Raw genomic sequence first — 12,073 nt, 5'->3', positions numbered from 1 at the left:
CCTTACACCTGTTATTCATCTAATATATGCTGAAATTTGCCCATAGAATAATTGGCTTTTGGAAAACAATTCCCTTCACAATTACTTTGCCTTGAATATTTTTCTTCTTGTAGTTAAACAAATGATGCTCATCTGTGGTTTTTGTAGTGTACGTTGAAATAATGGGGAGAATCAGCATGGAAGGAAGAGAAGTTTATCTTTCCTCCTTCTTGCTTCCAGAGTCATCTGCTCAGACTTCCTGAGCTTTCTCATTCATGAGATGGGTGTCCTCAATAACCTTCACAATTCGGTGTGTGGTCATTTCAAATTGACACTTCCAGAGTGACACCTCCAGAGTGACACCTGGAAGCACAACATAAAAGGGAAAAAGGCATTTGTCAAATAAAAAATGAAAATGTGGCCAGGCATGCTGACCCACGCCTGTCATCCTAGCACTTTTAGAGGCCAAGGTGGATAGATCACTTGAGCTCAAGAGTTTGAGACCAGCCTGGTCAATATAGGAAGACCCCTGTCTCTACAAAAAATTAGCTGGGCATGGTGGCACACACCTGTGATCCCAGCTACTCAGTAGGCTAAGGTGAGAGGATCACCTGAACCCAGGACGTGGAGTTTGCAGCGAGCCAAGATCACACCATTGCATATCAGCCTGGATGACAGAGTGAGACCCTGCCTCAAAAAATAAATACACAAATAAAAATAAAAACGTAAGGGGAATGAGAAAGGCAGAAACTCGGTTCTAGTTTTGTTACATGGAACAAACATTCCAGTTTTAGTCAAATATTTGCCACCTTTATAGCAGAATATTTTGTTATGTGAGTTCTATTTTCCCCTTTGATTTATAAGAAACCCTGACAATTAATGAGATGGCAGCTGTTAGTATCCTAGAAAATTTGCTGAGGGTCTACTAATCCTTTCAATCCGGCCAGTGTTTCTGAGTGAAGCAGCAACATGCCTGCTTTTGCCTGGTTTCCCCAACTGAGTAAAATTTCATGAAAGCAATTCCTCACCAACATAAAGAAAGTTCCCCAAGCAAGGTAAAGTTAAATCCTTCCAATCCCTTCTTTAGGAGATAATGTGGATTATAGGGAAGTAGTAGGTATGAGTGGGCTAGGAAATTGTTGGGTAATAAAAATAACTTTTTTTTTTTCTTTTGGGCAAGGAAGCAATTTATAAAACCAAGATTAAAATAAAAAAATATATGCTGCCATTGGTAAATTCCCGAGAAAAGGCAAAGAGGTTGATGAGATAAAAGTGTAAAACACAGAAACAGGCTGGACTTGGTGGCTCACACCTGTAATCCTAGCACTCTGGGAGACCAAGGCAGGCGGATTGCCTGAGCTCAGGTGGTAGAGACCAACCCAGGCACCCTGGCGATACCCTGAGTCTATTAAAAATACATAAAATTACCTGGGTGTGTTGGTGCGCACCTGTAGTCCCAGCTACTCCAGAGGCTGAGGCATGAGAATCACTTGAACCTGGAGACAGAGGTTGCAGTGAGCTGAGATCGCACCACTGCACTCCAGCCTAGGTGACAGATCAAGACTTTGTCTCAAAAAATATAAAAAATTAAAACTAAAAAAAGAACAAGCACAGCATCAAAACAATAAAGAACATTAAGATTTATAATAAAGTTTATGATAAAAGAGTACTAAAAATACTTTTCACCAGAATATATAAAGAAGTCTTACAACTCAACAACAGAAAGACCATCAGTTAAAACATGGTCAATTAATCTGATTAGGTATTTTACCAAAGAAGACAGACAGTGGCCGGCCTCAGTAGCTCATGCCTATAATCCCAGCACTTTGGGAGGCCAAGGTGGGCAGATCACCTGAGGTCGGGAGTTCAAGATCAGCCTGACCAACATAGAGAAACCCTATCTGAACTAAAACTACAAAATTAGCTTGGCATGGTGGCGCATGCTGGTAATCCCAGCTACTTGGGAGGCTGAGGCAGGAGAATCTCTTGAACCTGGGAGGCGGAGGTTGTGGTGAGTCAAAATCGCGCCATTGCACTCCAGCCTGGGCAACAAGAGTGAAACTCCATTTCAAAACAAACAAACAAACAAAACAAAGAAGACAGACAAATGGCCATTAACCATCTGAAAAGATGTTCAACATCATTAGTCATTAGGGAAATGCAAATCAAAACCACAATAAGAACACTTCACACCTCTATAATGCCCATAATCAAAAAGACACACAAAAAAAGTACAGGCAAGGATGTGGAGAAATTGGAACACTCATACAGTCATACACTGCTGGTGGGAACGTAAAATTGGATAGCTGCTTTGAAAAACAGTCTTATAGTTCCTCAAAAGATTAAAACCAGTTGCCCTATGACTCAAAAATTGTACTCCTGGATATTCACCCAAGAGGAACATATGTCCACATGGAGTTCATAGCAACATCACTCATAATAGTCAAAACTTGTAAACAACCCAATGTCCATCAACTGATAAATAAAATGTGATAAACCTCTACAATAGAATATTACTTAGCAATAAGAAAAAAATAAAGTTACTGGCTGGGCATGATGGCTCACGTCTTTAATCTCAGCATTTTGGGAGGCTGAGGTGAGAGGATTGCTTGAGCCCAGGAGTTCAAGACCACCCCAGGCAATATGGCGAAACCCCAGCTCTTCAAAAACTACAAAAAATTTAGCTGGGTCATGGTGGCGCATAACTATGATCCAAACTACTCAGGAAGCTGAGGTGGGAAGATCACTTGAGCCCAGGAGATCAAGGCTACAATGAGCCAAAATCAAGCCACTGCACCCCAGGCTGGGCAATGGAGTGAGGCCTGTATGAAAAAAATAAAAACTAAAAATTAAAAAAATTACTGATTCATGTTACCATATAGATAACTCTTAAAAATATTATGTTAGGTGAAATGAGCCAGACACAAAAGGACAAATATCAGGTGATTCCACTTATATGAGGTACCTGTGATAGGCAAATTCATAGAGACAGAAAGCAAAATAGAGGTTACTAGAAGCTAGGGGAGGGATGATGTTGATTTATTATTTAATGGGTACAGACAGTCTCTGTTTGAGATGATGAAAAAATTCCAGAAATAAATAGAAGTGATGCTTGCACAGCATTGTAAGAGTACTTAATGCCACTAAGTTGTACATTTTAAAGTGGTTAAGATGGTACATTTTATGTTATGTATATTTTGCCAGAATTTTAAAAAATAATTGACAAAGTTTAGACAATTTTAAAGAGAGCAAAAGATTTGCGGTTAACCTAAAAAATTCATGAAAGAACTACATTTTAAGATTTATTTTAATAAATTTAACCTTTGCAAGTCAATTAATGATATCACCATATTAACAAACTAAAAAGAAATATGATTCTCTAGTAGATGCAGAAAATTTGACAAAATTCAACATCCACTACCCATTTTTTAAAAAAAATATCAGCAAAGTAGAGATACGAGAGACTTTCCTCAACATGTTAAAGGACATCTTTAAGATATCTGCAGCAGGACTTTGTGAGACCGAGGCGGGTGGATTGCTTGAGCTCAGGAGTACTAGAATAGCCTAGGCAACATGGTGAAACCCTGTCTCTACAAAAAATTACAAAAATTATCTGGATGTGGTGGCACACACCTATAGTCCCAGCAACTCAGGAGGCTGAGGTGAGAAGATCCCTTGAGCCTAGGAGGAAGAGGTTGCAGTAAACCAAGATTATGCCACTGCATTCTGACCTGGATGACAGAGTGAGAACCTGTCTCAAAATAAAATAAAATAAAATAAAATAAAATAAAATAAAATAAAATAAAATAAGCTATTTGCAGCTAACATCCTATGTAATGAGGAAAGTCTGAATGGTTTTCCCTCAGATCAAGAAAGAGACAGGAATTTCAGTTCTTCCCTCTTCTATTCAACATTGTACTGGAGGTTCTAGCCACTGTAATCATTTTTGAAAACAGGTGAGTGGCATATAGGAGAATGAAACTGGATCCTCATCTCCCACCTTATACAAAAATCAACTCAAGATGGATCAAAGACTTAAATCTAAGACCTGAAACTATCAAAATTCTAGAAGATAACATTGGAAAAATTCTTCTAGGTATTGACTTAGGCAAGGATTTCGTGACCAAGAACCCAAAAGCAAATGCAGTAAAAACAAAGATAAATAGCTGGGACTTAATTAAACTAAAGAGCTTTTGCACAGACAAAGGAACAGTGAGCAGGGTAAACAGACAACCCACAGAGTGAGAGAAAATCTTCACAATCTAAATATCTGACAAACAGCTAATATCCAGAATCTACAACAAACTCAAACAAATTAGCAAGAAAAAAACAAACAATCCAACCAGGCACGGTGGCTCACCCCTCTAATCCCAACACTTTGGGAGGCCAAGGTGGGTGGATCACCAGGTCACGAGATTGAGACCAGCCTGATCAACATGGTGAAACTCCATCACCACTAAAAATACAAAAATTAGCTGGGCATGGTGGGGCACGCCTGTAATCCCAGCTACTCAGGAGGCTGAGGCAGAAGAATTGCTTGTTGCAGTGAGACAAGATCGTGCCACTGCACTCCAGCCTGGTGACAGAGCAAGACTCCATCAAAAAAAGAAAGAAAGAAACAAAGAAAGAGAGAGAGGGAGAGAGAGAGAAAGAAAGAAGAACAAAAAAAAGATCCCATCAAAACGTGGGCTAAGGACATGAATAGACAATTCTGAAAAGATGGACAAATGTCCAACAAAGATATGAAAAAAGCACAGTGTCACTAATGATCAGGGAAATGCAAATCAAAACCACAATGAGATACCATCTTACTCCTTCAAGAATGCACACAATAAAAAACTAATAGATGTTGGCGTGGATATGATGAAAAGGGAACACTTCTACACTGCTAGTGGGAATGTAAACTAGTGCAACAACTATGGAAAACAGTGTGGAGATTCCTTAAGGAACTAAAAGTAAAACCATCGTTTGATCCAGCAATCCCATTACTGACTACCCAGAGGAAAAGAAGTCATTACATGAAAAGAGATTTGCACATGCCTGTTTATAGCAGCACAGTTTGCAGTTGCAAAAATGTGGAACCAACCCAAATGCCCACTAATCAACGAGTGGATAAAGAAACTGTTGTATATATGTACTATATATATATATATACACACACACATATATATACATATACATACACACACACACATATAGCATGTGTGTGTCTGTGTGTGTGTGTATGTGTCACACACACACACAGACACATACACGCTATGGACTACTACTCAGCCACAAAAAGGAATGAATTAATGGCACTCACAGCAACCTAGATAGGATTGGAGACTATTATTCTAAGTGAGGTAACTCAGGAATGGAAAACCAAACATCCTAAGTTTTCACTCATAATTGGGAGCTAAGCTATGAGGATGCAAAGGCATAAGAATGACAAAGTGATAATCCTGGCACTTTGGGAGACTGAGACGGGTGCATCACGAAGTCAGGATATCGAGACCATCCTGACTAACACGGTGAAATCCTGTCTCTACTAAAAATACAAAAAATTAGCTGGGCGTGGTGACACACGCCTGTAGTCCCAACTACTTGGGAGGCTGAGGCAGGAGAATTATTTGAACCCAGGAGACGGAGGTCGCAGTGAGTTGAGATCACGCCACTGCACTCCAACCTAGGTGACAGAGCGAGACTCCGTCTCAAAAAACAACAACAAAAAATGACACAGTGAACTTTGGAGACTTTGGAGAAAGAGTGGGAAGGGGGTGAGAGATAGGAGACTACAAATCGGGTTGTGTGTATACTGCTTGGGTAATGGGGGCACCAAAATCTCACAAATCACTGCTAAAGAAATCACTCGTGTAACCAAATACCACCTATTCCCCCAAAACCCTATAGAAATTAAAAATAACTAAAAATGTTTAAAGGAGAAAGGAAAGGAAAAAGGAAGGGAACTGAAAGACATCCAGATTGGAAAGAAATAAGTAAAACTCTTTTTATTCACAGATATGGTCTTCTAAGCTTCGGCAGCTTTTCAATACTCAACTCAATACATCCAGAATGCTCAATAAAATTCATTAAAAAGCGACTTAAACTAATAAATGAGTTTTGCAAAGTTGCAAGATAGAAGATCAAGATACAAAATCAAGTGTATTTCTCTACATTAGGAATAAAAATTAAGAAATTGACATTTTTGAAATAATACTATTTATCATAGCATTAAAATATAAAATGCTTATGGGTACATCTGAAAAGCTATGTGAAAGACCTGTACAATTAAAACCAAAAAATGTTTCTGAGAAAATTGTTTAAAAAAACAAAGGAGGCTGGGAGCTGTGGCTCATGCCTGTAATCCCAGCACTTTGGGAGGCCGAGGCAGGTGGATCACGAGGTCAGGAGATCAATACCATCCTGGATAACACGGTGAAACCCCATCTCTACTAAAAATACAAAAAAATATAAAATTAGCCGGCCATGGCGGTGTGTGCCTGTAGTCCCAGCTGCTGGGGAGGCTGAGGCAGGAGAATGGCGTGAACCCAGGAGGCGGAGTGAAACCTACTCATTATTATTTTGTCTTTGGAAAACTCCAGCTCCTTCATGGTAACCATTTCTTTTCCATCAACAGCTGCGTTTAATGCAGCCTGGTTCACAAGATTCTCCAACTCTGCTCCAGAAAAGCCAGTGGTACCTCGAGCTATAATTTCTGGATCAATGGCTAATGTAAAAAGAGAACACAACACTAAAAGTCCAAAACAGGTCAAAGGAAGCTCTTCACGAAGAACTCACATTCTGGCTGGTGCAGTGGCTCATGCCTGTAATCCCAGCACTTTGGGAGGCTGACGCAGGTGGATCACCTGAGGTCAGGAGTTTGAGACCAGCCTGGCCAACATGGTGAAACCCTGTCTCTACTAAAAATACAAAAATTAGCTTACTGTGGTGGTGTGCACCTGTAATGCCAGCTACTTGGGAGGCTGAGGCAGGAGAATCACTTGAACCCTGGAGGCAGAGGTTGCAGTGAGCCAAGATCGCACCGTTGCACTCCAGCCTGGGCAAAAAGAACGAAACTTTGTCTCAAAACAAAGCACAAACGCAAAAAAACAAAAACAAAAAACTCACCTTCTGAGGGAAAAAAAGAAAATAGCTAGCTATAGCTATTCTGAGCCATAGTTTAGACATTTTTTCTCTGAATTTCATCTGGAAATACTTACTTTGGACATAAAAGGTGCCCTAATTATAGGAAACGTATATAGTTTAATGAATTGATCCAGCTATCTCTGAAACTACTGCAGCTTTAATAATTTCATTTATTACTAAAATGGGTAATACATTTTCATATGTTTTGTTTTATAATTTGCATTCTTCTCTTTTTGCCCCATACTGACTATATCATGAGCTACTGTTGCTGAAGCTTTTTCTGTTATTTTGCATTTTACATTCATCTTAGAAAATATGTATATACATATATATTTCCTCAAATATTATCTGTCTGAATACTCTAAAAAAAAACCTTTCTTTAGAATCAGGGTTCAAAACAATAGAATCTCCTGGATACACAATAACTAAGGAATGGACTTTTAAATGAACATACTAATGGTAAAAAAACAGATGATAAAAATGAACTGGTCTTTTAATATTAATACATTTACCCTGAAAGGAGCACACACAGGGTGAGTTGTGTATTACCACTTTATAGAAATGATAATGTTTGTTTCGATAGAATTAGACTTATATTGATCGAACTTTATTTTATTGAGATACCATTTCAAAATTTCTGTTCAACCTTTTACGTCTGTCCTTGGAACTGTAACCTGCATGTTAAAACGACCAGGAAGTATTAAGGTACTACAGGAATAATGTAAAAGGAAAATATAAATTAATAAACTGATGATGCCTAAAGCTCAGATTCAATAGGACTGACACCCTAATGACGTGAGTGGGAAGCCAAGGGCAGCCAGAGAACAGATGGAGTTTTGTACGTAAATATTCAGATAATTCCTTTCAAAACAAGGCTCAAGTAACAGTGTCAATAACCAGAAGGCAGAACAAAGGCTCATTTAGATACATGTGTGTACCTAGATAGCCTACCCCTCAGAAACAAAAGCATGGAAGCACCTCGGTTCAGGAACAAATAATTCCACAAAAAACTATTATGACAAGCACACATCTAAGTGTGTGGTTAGACTTGTACGGAATGTTAGACTAAGTACAGAATGTTAGACTAGAGTCTTAGGCCGTGACAAACTAGTGATCAAATAAAAACATGAATAACTTGTACAATAAAATTTTTTTCATAGTAACTTTAAACCTAGTTATAATGCTACAGTGAATTTATTTTTAAAATGCTGTCTACATAAAACTTTTGTGACATATAACAAAGAAATATTTTAACAGTTTTACTGAGATGTAATTCACATAACAGAATTTAAAGTGGATACTTCAGTGGTTTTTAATATATTCAGAATTGTACAACCATCAGCACAATCTAATTTTAGTATATTCCCATCCCCACAAAGAAATCCCATATCCAGTGACAGCCATTCCCCATTCTCCCTAACCTCTGGTAACAGCTAATCTAATTTGCCTCTGTGGATTTGCTTATTCTGGACATTGCCTATAAATGGAATCATATAATGTGATCTTTTGCAATGGACTTCTTTTAGTACAATTTTGTAGCATGTAAACAGCACTTCACAAAAATCCTCTTTCAATTCTTACTTATCTAATGCCTCTGGGAAGTTTGTGGCTCCTATTATGATAAGTCCTTCATTGGGTTGACAACTACATAGGAAAATATATTTTCACTAACACTGAAGCACAGCACACATGTAGAAATGCTCTACACAAAACAGTTTTTTTTTTTTTTTTTTTGAGACTGGGACTCCCTTTGTGGCCTAAGTTGGAGTGCACCAGTACCTTCATAGCTCACTGTAGCCTCAAATTTCTGGGAAGAAGTGATCCTTCTGCCTCAACCTCTCAAGTAGCTGGAACAACAGGCACATGCCACCATACCTGACTAATTTATTTTTATTTTTTATTTATTTTAAAAAATTTTCTCCCCAATTTCTAGGTACAGGCCACTGACTATTTACTTTCTTTCTTTTTCTTTTTTGAGATGGAGTCTCTCTCTTGTCACCCAGGCTGGAGTGCAGTGGCGCGATCTCTGCTCACTGCAAGCTCCGCCTCCCAGGTTCAACGCCATTCTCCTGCCTCAGCCTCCCGAGTAGCTGGGACTACAGGCGTCCGCCACCACGCCCGGCTAATTTTTTTTTGTATTTTTAGTAGAGACGGGGTTTCACTATGTTAGCCAGGATGGTCTCAATCTCCTGACCTCGTGATCTGCCTGCTAAGAAAAGAGACTGATACCACCAGTCATCTGTGACTACATATCTTCACAATTATCTGGTCTATGTAGGAAAAGATAACCTAATATAAAAAGTTTAGGTGCCCGGTTAATTTTTGAAAAATTACTTTCAAGCATACCAACTCAAATTATTCGCTCCTGGGCTTCCTATGTGGTTTCAAAATGTCTTATATTGACTTTTAAGACACTTCTTTCAAAGCAACATCAACTCTTGCTTTTTACATTATAAACATTGAGGTAAGCTTTAAACCTGCCACAACATTAAAAGCTAGTCACAAACTGTGTAGAAACAAGTGTATTTCTTCAAATAGACTACTAGTCTCAGCTTGAATCACTGTTTTTCTATCTTAAGTACAACAAATGAAAAATAATATAAATACCACAAATTAAATGAATTGATATTCAAATATCCAATTAGTAGTGAAAACAATACAATAATGAGAGAAAAAGCTTGTCTTGAGTTCTTGCTTGAGGGACTACTCTGTTTCCTATACACATCACATTTTTCATATCTCTAGATATGAAATGCCTTATGGAAATAATTTGCATAAGATCACTTCTACATATATCAAATGCTGGGAGGCATCACCACATTCTAAGACAAAAGGAGACTCAATTACCCATCCATTTCAGCAAGAAGTTGATTTATGGTCTGCCTTAAATATGGATGCATTGAGATTGAATTCTCTTCCCACCAACAGAATCTAATTCCTCAATAAATGTAACACAAGGAACATTCGCTTTTCTTCCCCTAAGACAACAAAAAAGATTCGAATAAGCTGAAAGAAGTTAACGGTTTGAACAAGATAAATATTGAAATTCTATAAAACTGTCAAAAGCCAACAAAAATATTCATTGTAAGAAAATACACAAAAGGAGATCAATTTTTACTGATTTAAGAATAGTAGCGTTAGGAGGAAAAAAAAAAAAACTATACCAAAGAAAATGATTTAAAATAAAAGCAACTGGGCATTCATTCTTCCTAGATATACAAATATCATATACAATTAGGTTTGAAGCTAATTACTCCCTAATTCCATACTATAAAATTGATAAATAAAATGAAAAAAAAAATACTAAGAGATTTTTGGTAGCCTCCAACCTCATTTTGCACTTCCACTAGCTCTTTCAATAATTCATATATTAAGCTATCCAAATCAAGATCCCACAATTGCTATTTTAGCTATCAAAACTAATTAGCATGCAAAGCTAGAGGCCCCCAAAAATAGAAATTAAAAAAAGGAAAAAGAAAAGTAATTATCGAAGAAAGGGGAAGATACACATTTCCCTTAAAATTAACAAAATTTAGCATTGTATGAAAGATACATCAAAATGTACTAAAAAGATTTCTGATACTGCTGACTCCCACACCACAAACATCTCATCAAATTTGGATCTAGAAGCATAATAAAAAGGAACATCAGCTTCTCCTGCTTAGGAAGTGACTTTCCAGTCCCTGGGAATCCAACTAAAAGAATTCCTAAAAGAAAACAAAACAAGAATGATTCAAAGTATTTTTAAAAAATCCCTCGATATGAACCTATAAAACAAATAGTTATTCATTTATGTAATTTTCAGGTTGAGGTCACAACAATAAGCAAGATTTTGAAACGCAGCAAACTATACTTGTGTCTGCTATAGGTTCACTTCAGAATCTTGTCCAAAATTAATTTTCCTGTATCATGTAAGTATTGTTTACATACCAACAACAGACATGACAGGGAGAACCTTGAGGCAAAAAAATACAAACCCATTTATCACTAAATAAGTAAGATAAAACTTCAAGTAGAAATAGATTAAAAGACTGAACAATCAAATGTAATTCATGAATCTTGAATTGACAATATGATATTAAGGAAATAGTGTTAATTTTCTTTGGTGGGATAAGATTATTATGTTTATTTAGGACACTGTTCTTATTCTTAGGTGATGTATAATGAAGTCTTTAGATGTCAAGTAGTTGATGTCTATAGTTTTCTCTCAAATGTTTGGGAGGAAAATACACACATATACAGAAAGCAAATATGACAAAATGTTAACAATTGTTTAGTCTAAGTTGGTAGGATATGGATGTTAATTGTACTGTTCTTTCAAGGTTTTCCATATATTTGAAAATTTTCATGATATCATAATAATTTTCACATGTTAGAAAAACAGAATTGCCTGATTTGTATGTTTTTGTAAATATACATGTTACATTTAAAAAGCAACAAAACTTCTTTACATACATGTTTGCTGCATTTTAACATTAAAAAATAGTAAAGAAAGCTCAAGTTCAAATATAGCTTTATGACTATCCTAGTATTGTCATGTTTCAGTGATACTTAACTGGTTTAAATCATATTAATTTATATGGATTACGTCTTGGTATCTGAAGATTTTTCTACAAATTTATACTACTCAAATTTTCTACAAATTTAAAATACTCCTTGTGATTAGAAAGAGGAAGAGTGAGGCCGGGTGCAGTGGCTCACGCCTGTAATCCCAGCACTTAGCGGGGTCGAGACGGGTGGATCACGAGGTCGGGGGATTGAGACTATCCTGGCTAACACGGTGAAATCCCGTCTCTACTAAAAACACAAAAAATTAGCCAGGGGTGGTGGCGGGCGTCTGTACTCCCAGCTACTCAGGAGGCTGAGGCGGGAGAATGGCGTGAATTCGGCAGGCGGAGCTTGCAGTGAGCGGAGATCGTGCCACTCCACTTCAGCCTGGGCGACAGAGCGAGACTCTGTCAAAAAA

General features: G+C 37.5%; 1 pseudogene; it reads right to left on the bottom strand.

Moving 5' to 3' along the window:
- Window positions 1-229: 229 nt before the first annotated feature.
- The window catches only part of LOC115900325, a 56,810-nt pseudogene continuing 44,966 nt past the window's right edge, over window positions 230-12,073 (bottom strand).

This window comes from Rhinopithecus roxellana, chromosome 11 (genome assembly GCF_007565055.1).
Source record: "Rhinopithecus roxellana isolate Shanxi Qingling chromosome 11, ASM756505v1, whole genome shotgun sequence".
NCBI lineage: Eukaryota > Metazoa > Chordata > Mammalia > Primates > Cercopithecidae > Rhinopithecus > Rhinopithecus roxellana.
The sequence above is the reverse complement of the archived record's forward strand: the minus strand, read 5'-3'. Positions and strand labels throughout refer to the sequence as shown.